Genomic DNA, 11,791 nt, shown 5'->3' on the forward strand with positions numbered 1-11,791 from the left:
AGTACAGTACCGCCTCCCGTCGCATTACTCTGCACAGGCAGCAGAACTGGTTGCGCTCATAGAAGCACTACACGCAGCAAAGGGCTGTGCAGTTACAATATACACAGACTCAGCTTACATGACAACGACCGTACATGGAGGTCTAGCAAGATGGGGCCGTAGGGGTTTCAGAAGGGCAGATGGAACACCAGTGCAGCATGCAGAATTGTTAAAAGAATTAATTGAGGCCCTACAAAACCCTACTGCCGTAGCAATAGTGAAGTGCCAGGCCCATACCTCCAACTCAGACGTTGTGTCTTTAGGGAACGCGGCAGCAGACGCTGCCGCCAAGGAGGCTTCCTATTTTCAGAAATACGACACCGGTGAGTTCATGATCAAGAACACAACAACCAAAGAACTGTCAGAAGGGTATAACATGATGTCCTTATCACAAATACTAGAATTACAGGAAGGAGCTAGTGCAGAAGAAAAACTAACATGGACGAAACGGGGATGCAGCCAATCAGGGACAGATCTACTATGGCGGCAAAATAACTCAGGGAAAGTGGTAATGCCACTACAGTTACTAGAAGTTGCATTTCAACAGTTACACTTCCCCGCACACAACACCAAGCAGCACATCGCAGCAGAGATACAGGAAGAATGGTTTGTGCCCTGTCTCCAGGAACATGTGTCTCGATTGACAATGGAATGTACAACATGCCAAATATACAACTCAGGAATGACATTACGCACACTCCGGGGAACAATTCCCAAACCCATTGGCCCCTTCAGAGAACTGCATATAGATTATGCAGACATGGGGGAAAGGTGTAATGGTTCGCGGTACATGATCGTGGTGGTGTGCCCATTTTCAAGGTGGGTGGAAGCGGGACCATGTGCGCGACCTGATGCCAAAAGCGCCGCCAAGTTCCTAGTAAGGGAAGTGTTCCCGCGCTGGGGAATTTGTGACGTGATACGCTCAGACAACGGCTCTCACTTTGTGAATGAACTTTTCAAGGAAGTTACCACGTTATTGGGTATAAAACATAAATTATGTTCGATTTATCATCCACAAAGTAATGGCGTAGTGGAAAAGATGAACGGCCTGTTAAAGGGCAGATTATCAAAACTATGCTTCTCATTAAAGAAAAATTGGATTTACTGTTTACCCCTGGCTCTATTTGAGTTGAGAAATCAACCAAGTAAAGATCACCACTTGTCCCCACACGAGATCGTGACTGGGAGACGAATGAACACAGCACACTCTCCACTGCGTGAACACTCAGATGCTCACAGAAGCGCCGCAATATTGGGAGATGAGTTCACAGACTACCTGAGAAAATTAACAAGGGCAGCGCGCGCAATATCGAAGCAACTCTCCCCACCCTTCACTAGAGAAGAGGGAAATGTAACAGGATCTGTCACGGAGCCAGAGCAGCAGCTACAGTTAATGCCAGGCGACTCAATTTATGTCAGAAGCTTCGTGCGTCGGTGGAATGCTCCACGATTTCATGGCCCATACGAAGTAATATTTTGCACGCCCACGGCAGTAAAGGTGAAGGGTTTGAGATACTGGGTGCACTTAACCGACGTACGAAAAGCATACAGCAGTGTACACGAGGAGATAGACGAGGAGGCACAGACAACAGCAACCGATGCAAATGAGTAGGATGTCTAAATATCGACTTGCGTGAGTGTGTGTGTCAGCACTGGACCTGAATGGAATAATGTCAGCACTGGAATTGAATGAAATAATGCCTGACAACGATATTACAAAAAAAAAAAAAAAAGGGTGTGTGTGTGTGGGATTTCTTTTTTTTTTATCTAGGTGAGTGATGTATAATTAGTGAAATAATAATATTATATCTTGTATATACCCTTGTCTGTGAATACCCCTCCCCCGCACCCCCACCCGCTTCCATTCCCCGTCAAATGTATTGGCACAGATGGTGCCAGCAAAACGTTTACATGCATGCACTTAATGCACTTTTATATCTCAAACAGGAGCTTCCATGGCATCTAACGGGCAGCCTGCAACGGATAGAATTAGTAGAATGAGAGAATTAGTATATGAAAGATGTAGATATTCGTATGAGTGTGGATTATCAGTCTGCATCACATTGTTTTTTATGATAATGTTTGGCTTGGTTACATATTGGTTTATAGCGTTCATCTCTATCGAGATGTACGAGGGGGGAGGGAGTAATAACACTACTGGACCAATTAACAGTACCACCGGGCCCAATACAACTGCAGATGTCAATACCAGGGAAGGTGATTTTTTGATATGGGACGGAACTAAACTTGTCTGGGGGTATCATACCACACCATCAAGTGTTGTGACCGCACAAAGAGAAAAGCCACATGGTGAAATGCAGAGCAACACAGTGTCTCCACCAGGGGTATCCAGTTACAATGCCCATAGTCTCAACGATCGAAACCCGTCTGCCATATCATGGTTGTATGACACCCCCACCAGCAAGCTTGCCCACATTCTAAGAAACAATCTGCCAGACAGCGTCAGGAAAGAAAACGAAAAACTACTAGAAATGCACGAAATACTATATGATGAATGGGCCAAGGGGGGCGGGAATGAGAAAGGGGGGTCTAGTTTGCCCACTGCTCAGGGGGTTGGGAAGTACATGAGTAACAAGAACACCAGACGAAAGAGAGAAACAGGGAGGAAGAAGTATGATGAGTACTATGGGCTAGGTCTAGATAAGATGGAAGACCCACGACACCCCCATCAAACAAATAAGTGGTATGCAGACATGAGTGCCACAGCTAAACAGACAACAAACGAAAGCTGTTATGTCTGTTCCCTCATCCCCCATGCAACAGGTACACCCAAGGTATTGTTACCCAAAGAGTTGCCTATTGTGGATGCCCAATGTCTCCTTCATCTCACGCTGTGCAGGATTAAGAACACCTTCCAGGCACACGAAGTGACTTTTCAAATGCTGCAGAACGAGAAAACCTGTTACCCAAAAACGGCAGGAGTAGTATGTTTGAAAGAACCATTTTTTGTGATAGGAGGGACACTTTTTTCTGACAACAAGCGGAAGGATGAAGAAGTGCTGTGCAAAGCGGAAGCATTAAGAGGTGTGGCGCCGGATAAATTACAGTGGATAGAGGAAACATGTACACCAGTATGGAGAGAACACATTTCAAAGCTAACTTGGGTAACTGCCATTGAAAAGCCGTTCAAACTTCAGAGCGAAATGGACTATAAACTGTGCTTTAAAGGAGAAGGAAGAACCCCCATGGGAACAAACAAGAGCTGCAACAAGACCCTCACCATCCCAGACCTAAAGAAAGGGACTGCGGCCCTCATGGACACGTACTGGGTGTGCAGCAAACAGGCATACCTACACCTCCCCCAGTCATGGAGTGGCAGCTGCTCAATGGCCACTCTGCACTCGGCACTAATGGTGATACCAGAAAGCCACATCGATGGGAGCGAAAGGACACAGGAACGCATGCAGAGTGTGGCTCAACCCACTGCAGAGTCACAAATATATGTCCTGTCTTCTGGAAGCAAGGGAGAAGTGCTGACCCGTAAAAGACGAGCATCAAATTACATATCAAAGGCATCATCAGAACTATTGGCCCAGATCCCAGACAAATATCGATTATTCAGCTCAGCAGAAACATTCTTTGCCTCACTAGTCTCAAGTGTCCAAGCAAGGGCAAATGCAAAATGGCTCCAGATAACACGCTGGGAACTGATTCAGCTGGCGAACGACACTGAAGAAGGATTCAATATCATCAGAGTCGAACTAAGAGCTTTACGACTAATGACCATGCAAAACAGGTATGTCCTGGACCTGTTGACAGCGATGGACGGTGGTGTTTGCCGAAAAATAGGAAGTGCCTGCTGCACTTTCGTACCTTCCGAAGACGCAGAGAATGGCTCCCTGTCCCATGTGATCGAAGCAGTCCACAACCTAGGAGAAAAAATGAAAATGGAAGGTGGAGCAGAAGCGAGTACCTGGTTCGACAACATCTTCTCCTGGGTTCCCTCATGGCTCGGAACAACTGTGAAATTTTTAATACCAGCTGTTGTGTTCCTCCTTCTACTTTTTTGCCTGTGCCAGGTGGGTCTTCGAGTCTGTGCTAACGCAGTACCAAATGGTGCAATGATGATGGTGACAATGGGCAACTCACACGGTACAATAAAAACAATGCAAGAAGCACAAGTACAAACAGGGATAGATAATTCGCCCAGGTACCAACTGGTGCCCATATACCACGATAAAGATATTGTAGATAAGTTGTGGCACACCACCATCAAAGAGCCCCGTATACTAGAATGGTATGAGGAAGTTTGGGTAGATTTAGAAGCAGATGGTGGGTGCATATATCTAACGTGTACTCCAGATGAATATGCCCGGAGAGGTGAGAGCTTAAGAGCAGTGTGCAGGGCATGGATGCCCATCAAAGGAACTCCGGCATGGGATGAGGCAGTGATGGACGAGGCAGAATGTAGGAGGATAGAAGATTTAAAGAATTCGTTACTTTAGTAACGAAAGGGGGGAAATGTAGGGGAGGACTGGTCCAAGACGACCCTCCTCGCCTGCACTTTCTCCCCAGGTGAGGACTATGGCTCTCCTGGGCGTCTCCTCATGCCACCCGGGCCCAGGTCAGGAGGGCTCACCCACTGGAGACATTGCCCGCACGTATTAATTGCCCACACGTATTAAAATTTAGCTAGGCCTAGACACCATTTTTGTCTGGTAAAGATGGTGTGAGCTCAGCGCGCTGTAGCGCGGCCCCCACCCTTGGAGGGTTTCAGTCATCCTTGTTGCCGCAGCACCCTGGTAGATCCGCTGCGAGCCCGTTCCCACGAACCAGAAGGACATGAGCCAGTGTAATGCACTAACATTGTAACAGTCACCTTCCGCAGTGTATCGTATCATCGCTCCCAGCATGACCCGGCCAGCAGGCTTAGGCAAAATAAAATGAACAGTAAAATGGTCGTCACAGGCCTGACAATCCTCGTATATTAATGTTTAAACTACTTGCAAAGGATGCTTTCCTCTCATAAAATCCCTTATATTATAAAAGCCTGTAAGATGTATAATTAAAAGAGATCATGCCCCCATGATATAAGCAATAATGAGCATGTACCATTGCAGTTGGATGCTAATAATAAAGGAACGCACCAAGAATCTATTTGTTACATGTATTACTGAGAAACTTACACCCCATGGGCTCGCGCCATAACTGAACTAATGCTGCTAGAATACACGAGAAAATGAATGTAACCAGACTGTGGAACTCATGTGAAGGATGCGCAAGAAATGCACTTGTTATGTGTGTATGTCTAAGCTTCTTATGTGCCACCACCGTCACGTACAGTGGCGAGTCATTTCCTATGTATTCCACCAGCCCGACTACTACCTCACTTACTGCAAATATATATGCATATAATTAAATACTGTAGTTGTTAAAACATAGTGTACGAATACGGTGTTCAGACTGGGTATAATCGAGACACATCCAGCAAAGTTGAAATGCATGTTTTAAAAGGATTTGAATAAGTATTATAGAATGTTCAAATGTTTGATGTTTTTACCTAACTCAGCAACACACGAGGGAGATACCTTTGTGAAATACTTGCAAGGCCATTCCCCCTCCCGCCCTATGAAGGCTGCCAAAGGCATGAGAGCAGAGACCGCGCCGCGCTGCTTTACCTCCCCCAACCAGACTGGAGCCGCTTCAAAGATTTGTAACCCCCTCTGTAGCACCCAAGGCCACCACCCGCCACCTGCATTATTTACAGCACAGCAGTAAACCTCTGCCTGAACATACACGCCCCCTCGTAAACCTCACAAACCCACCGGACCACCTCAGACTTATGGCCCTGTGCAATAAAGACACCTAACACTTTGACAAAACACAGCGGAACATCCATAACAACTTCTAACAAGGCAGAAAGACATGTACCGCCCGTGCCAGGCCCTGAAGCTTAGCCCCTCGACCTATGGCCCCGGTCAACAGGACACTGGTAACCATGCCCTGACGTATTGCCTCCAGTCCCCTCACAAGGTGCATTCCTCCTGTGTTGCATTAACCTGTTGTATAACCTATTGTAAGATTTACTGAAGAAGATAATGCTAAAAATGCTCGAATGACTGCGGTGTGCATGGCATAGGGCTAATAAGTCAGGAAGAGACATTCATCTCTGCCACTGGCCACGATGGCCCCACAACACCGCCTGGATGAACTCCGCCACCCGGCCAGGCCCAGCCCAACCCACGAGGCTGCCCAATGACGTCTTCCAGCCAAAGCCAACCACATCACAGCAGCACCTATAGTTAGTCGTCGCCACCCAATCCCCATGAATTTGTGCCCCCTATAGTGTGTAGGTTCTTATGACGTTTTTTGTAAATATATACGCCTGTCTTTGCTATTGTCAGACAGAGCGCTCTCGGAGTTTGCAGAGTTCTTTGCATGCCCTATTCTGATTGATAAACTCCCATTTACGCTCACCCGCACTCTGTCTTGGCCTTATTCCCATTTTGGGAGAGTCCTTCATTGTCTCTCATTGCGGGGAGGATCGTGCTGTTTGGGGACGCTTGCCTTCACTATCGAAAGGACAAAAACTCTAACCACCACACTGGCTCTCTTACAGCCACCAAGCAATCCTCCGCCCGTACCGGCCAGCCCATCAGCCGCGACCTCTACGCAACCAACGTTCGAATCCTTTAGTCCAATATCACCAGAACAATTTCTCAAACTTCTATCTGCCCGCAAACCTTCTGGATCACCACTGGAACCTTGCCCAGCCACAACCCTTAAAGAAATTTTTGCTTCCACCTGCGCAGGAGAACACGCAAGATCTTTCATAAATGCCTCCCTTTCTTCCGGTATCTTTCCCGACGCATTCAAAATGGTGCACGTCAAACCTCTAATTACAAAACCTTCACTCGACCCTCTCGAGCCCAAAAACTACCGCCCCATCTCAAACACCAGGTTCCTTGCCAAACTCATTGACCGAACCGCCTACTCTCAACTAAATGCCTTTGTCGAAGCCAACAATCTCCTAGACCCCGCCCAATCAGGTTTCAGATCACGTCACGGAACCGAAACCACCCTAACCGCGATCTGGGATGACCTTAAAATGACAGCAGACTCCGCGGGATGCGCCGCACTAATCCTTCTCAACCTATCGGCCGCTTTGACACGATCAATCACTCAATCCTCCTAGACCGCCTCCACTCCCTAGGAATTCGTGGAACCGCTCTTAAATGCATAGCTTCATTCCTCAAAGATAGGCACCAAATAACGACACTCTCCAGCTTCACCTCCCAAGCCTGACCAGTCGACACGGAAGTCCGACAAGGAGCATGTCTATCGGCCCTCCTGTTCAATCTCTACCCGATCACCCTCCCACCAATAATTCGTTCACACAACATCCTGTGTTACAACTATGCCGACGACACTCAACTAATTATAAAATTCCCGAACTCGAAACCCAACTCCCGACCTGACCTGGCATCCTGCCTCCTTAAAATAGAACTCTGGATGACCCAAAGCCACCTCTTGTTAAACCCCTCCAAAACAGAAATCATGGTTTGCGGCAACTCCGATCTTCTTCCGCACCCACTTCCCTGGCCACCCGCCATGGGCAACTCACCGACACCCTCCAACACAGTGAAAAATCTTGGATGCACCCTGGACTCTGACCTAACACTCTTGCGCCAAGTCAACAATGTCTCAAAGTCCTGCCACCACCACCTTAAAACCCTTAGGCGCATCTTTCCATATCTCTCATTTCCCAACAGACTCTCCGCGGTCCAATCAATCGTTATATCAAGACTGGACTACGCAGGTGTCCAGTCAAATGGTCGACAGACAAATGGTCGACAGACAAATGGTTGACACAATTTGGTCGACAGGTCAAATGGTCGAATTTTTTTTATTTATATATATATTTTTTAGGTTTTCGTTTAGGGAAACAAAGGGGTTTTTAGCAAAAAAAAGGGGGATGTGGGACCATTTATTTTCGACCAAATGACCTAGAACCGACTACGCAAACCCCCTATACCTCGGAATCCATGCCTACCAACTGAATAAACTCCAAAGGGCACAAAACGCGGCGGCCAAATTGCTACTTGCGCTCCGTCCAAGAGACCACGTATCCCCAGCCCTTAAGACACTGCATTGGCTTCCAGTAGCCCATAGGGTGGCTTTCAAAACCTTATGCCTCTCCCATCGAGCACTGCATAAAACTGGACCTCCATATCTTCAAGACAAGCTAATACCTTATCATCCCACTCGCACCCTACGATCAAGCTCAGCCGGCCTCCTAGTAATTCCTAAAACAAACTCAGTCAGGTTAGGCGGATCATCATTCTCAGCCCTGGCCCCAACCCTGTGGAACTCGCTCCCACCCCACATCCGCCTTACTGAGGATTTAACGCCCTTCCGCAAACTACTGAAAACCTGGCTCTTCCCCTAAAACCAACCGGTTTTCCAAACTAACATCATCTCAATAACACCGTCCCAACAAACTACCTGAAGCAAGAAATTGACAGCTAATAAACTTGAATGTAAACTAGAAAGACAAACAGAACTAAACGAGTAATGTAGATCAAAACAGTAAAGTGGATAATAGGAATAAATCATTGGGAAAGTAAGGAGATCTAAACTGATGAAATGGACATAATGAATGAGGAGGGAACGTAGCGAATGACATAGATGAAATAGTTAGAATGGATGAAGCGTATAGAACAGATAATTGCACTAAGTGAAAGAGTGCAGGAGTGGAAGAACAGACGACTAGAAAGATCAAATGAGTATGGAGATCGGATGGAATAGATGAACATACTAAAGCCAATGAGTGTGTAGAGTGGTTGGGTGTGTAGAGCGGATGAGCGTGTAGAGTTGATGAGTTCGTGTAGAGTTGATAAGTACGTAAATACAGAGTAGCGAATAGAACGCAGGAGGGCATAGAACTGATGACTATACTGAACGGACAAACGTATAGACTGGATGAACGCTTAGACTAGATGAACGTGTTAGAGCGAACAAGCATGTAGAGAGGATGAGCGTGGAGAGCGGATGAGCGTGGAGAGCGGATGAATGTGGAGAGCGGATGAGTGTGGAGAGCGGATGAGTGTGGAGAGCGGATGAGTGTGAAGAACGGATGAGTGTGGAGAGTGGATGAGTGTGGAGAGCGGATAGTTGTGGAGAGCGGATGAGTGTGGAGAGCGGATAAGTGTGCGGAGCGGATGTGTGTGGAGAGCGGATGAGTGTGGGGAGCGGATGAGTGTGGAGAGCGGATGAGTGTGGAGAGCGGATGAGCGTAGGGAACGGATGACTGGGGAGCACGTGAGTGCTGAGAGCGGATGAAGGTGTTACACAGATGACTGGAGAGCGGATGAGTGTGTGGAGCGACTGAGTATGAAGAGTGGATGAGAATGGGGAGCAGCTGAGTATGGAGAGCGGCTGAGTGTGGAGAGTGCCTGAGTGTGGAGAGCGGCTGAGTGTGGAGAGCAGCTGAGTGTGGAGAGGGGACGACTGTGGAGAGCGGATGAGCACAGGGAGCGGATAAGTGTAGTGTGTGGAGAGTGGGTGAGTGTAGAGAGCAGCTGAGTGTGGAGAACGACTGAGTGTGGAGAGCGGCTGAGTGGGGGGAACACATGAATGGGGGAGTGGATGGGTGTAGAGAGTGGATGAGCGTAGGGAGCGGATAAGTGTGGAGAGCGGATGGCTGTGGGGAGCGGATGACTGTGGGGAGCGGATGAGTGTAGGGAGCGTATGAGTGTAGGGAGCGGATAAGTGTGGAGAGTGGGAGAGTGTGGGGAACAGCTGAGTGTGGAGAGCCACTGAGTGTGGAGAGCGACTGAGTGTGAAGAGCGGCTGAGTTGTGGAGAGCGGCTGAGTGGGGGGAATGGATGAGTGTGGCGAGTGGATGAGTGTCGAGAGTGAATGTGTGGAGAGCGGATGAGCGTAGGGAGCGGATAAGTGTGGAGAGCGGATGGCAGTGGAGAGCGGATGAGTGTGGGGAGCGGATGAGTGTGGGGAGCAGATGAATGTGGAGAGCAGATGAGTGTAGAGAGCGGATGAGTGTGTGGAGCAGATAAGTATGTGGAGCGGATAAATACGTAGAGCGGATGAGTGTGTGGAACGGACAAGTACATAGAGCGGACGAGTACGTAGAGCGGACAAGTACGTTGAGCAGACGAGTACGTAGAGCGGACGAGTGTGCGGTGCGGATGAGTGTGTGGAACAGATGAGTGTGTGGGGCGGATAAATACGTAGAGCGGATGAGTGTGTGGAACGGATGAGTACGTAGAGCGGACAAGTACGTAGAGCCGACGAATGTGTGGAGCGGATGAATGTATGGAAAGGATGAGTGTGTGGAGCGGATGAATGTGTGGAGCTGATGAGTGTGTGTTGCCGATAAGTGCAGGGAACATTTGAAAGGGCATATATAATACCACACCCCACTCTTACTCTCTTCTTTACACCACCACTCAACTAGAACACAGAGATACTATGACACCATTCGGTGTAACTGTTCTCATATCAACATCTACCGCTCACTTCCCATCACTCTAAGTAAACACTGCTGGTTTCACACCCCCCAGCCAGGCGTTCTCCTCAGGCCTAACGCAGCCACACTCGGTCTGGATAAATCTTGCCAGAGCGAACACATACTCCTGATCTCTCAACCACCACACCTACCTCTAAGAAGCAGCTACCACAAGAATTCCACACCAGCTGCACACATACCTGGTGCGCACACGCACCTTTGAACTCTCTCTACTCTCTCTACGGACCCGAACTTCAGTTCCCAAGGGCGTTCAACCTACCAGCGCCTTCAGACCATACCAATGGTATATAAGGCGCTATATAAATGCAAAATAACATAACATAACATGTAATATCAGGGCAGCGCCAACTCCTGACAGGTGGAACTTTTCCCACGGAAATGCGCCGTCCCACAATTGATCCCCTCCAGAGGCTCCAGGGACCGGGACAATTGCGCCCCCCGGGGTTATAGCGCCCCGGGCAGCTGCCCACCTCGCCCGGGCCAAGAAACGGGCCTGGGTATAACCCTGTATAAGTGAGTGGAGGCTGGTTATAATTGGAGGGACGTAAATGTTCCAGCCTTCCTCCCCTCAAGGAATAATATGGAACAGCCATATTGGGCCTCATTACGACCCTGGCGGAATGGGTTAACGGGTGCCGCAAATGGATGCGGACCCATTAAACCCATTCCGCCTGATTCTGAGGTTCCCTTGCGGTACCCGGTAAGGTTGCCTGGTAAAACCAGGCGTCCTTACCGGGTCCTGAGAGGGGACCAAGGAGCTAACAACAGGTCGGTCGTAATCGGCCCGTTGTTAGCTCCCTGCACCCATTCCCATTGAGCCCTATGGGGGATCAAATGAGAATGGGGAAGGTCCGGGCCCGGGTTCCCTGAAGGAGGAATTACCGGGCCCTACAAACTTGGAATGGCCCGGTAATTCCCCATTCAGGGAACGCAGACCCGGTTTTGGTGGCAATACCTTACCTTAATACCTTAATAAGGGCATGGCTACCGCCAAAGTCGTAATGAGGCCCATTGTCTGTTTTGTCCAAGGGGCCGAGGGGAGCCAACACTTACAAGGTATTGATATTCACCCATGCACATGCTACTACAGACCTGCTTGGGGAAGGGATGCAGACTGTACTGAGAGGCCTCACACATTCGGTTGCTAGCAATCAAAATGCTCTCCGGCGCCTTACTAGAAGACCGGCCACAAGAACACATACAACGATAAAACAATGATGAACGAAGATACCAATGCTGGGT

Source organism: Ambystoma mexicanum, chromosome 3q, assembly GCF_040938575.1.
Source record: "Ambystoma mexicanum isolate Mex_15411 chromosome 3q, UKY_AmexF1_1, whole genome shotgun sequence".
Taxonomy (NCBI): Eukaryota; Metazoa; Chordata; class Amphibia; order Caudata; family Ambystomatidae; genus Ambystoma; species Ambystoma mexicanum.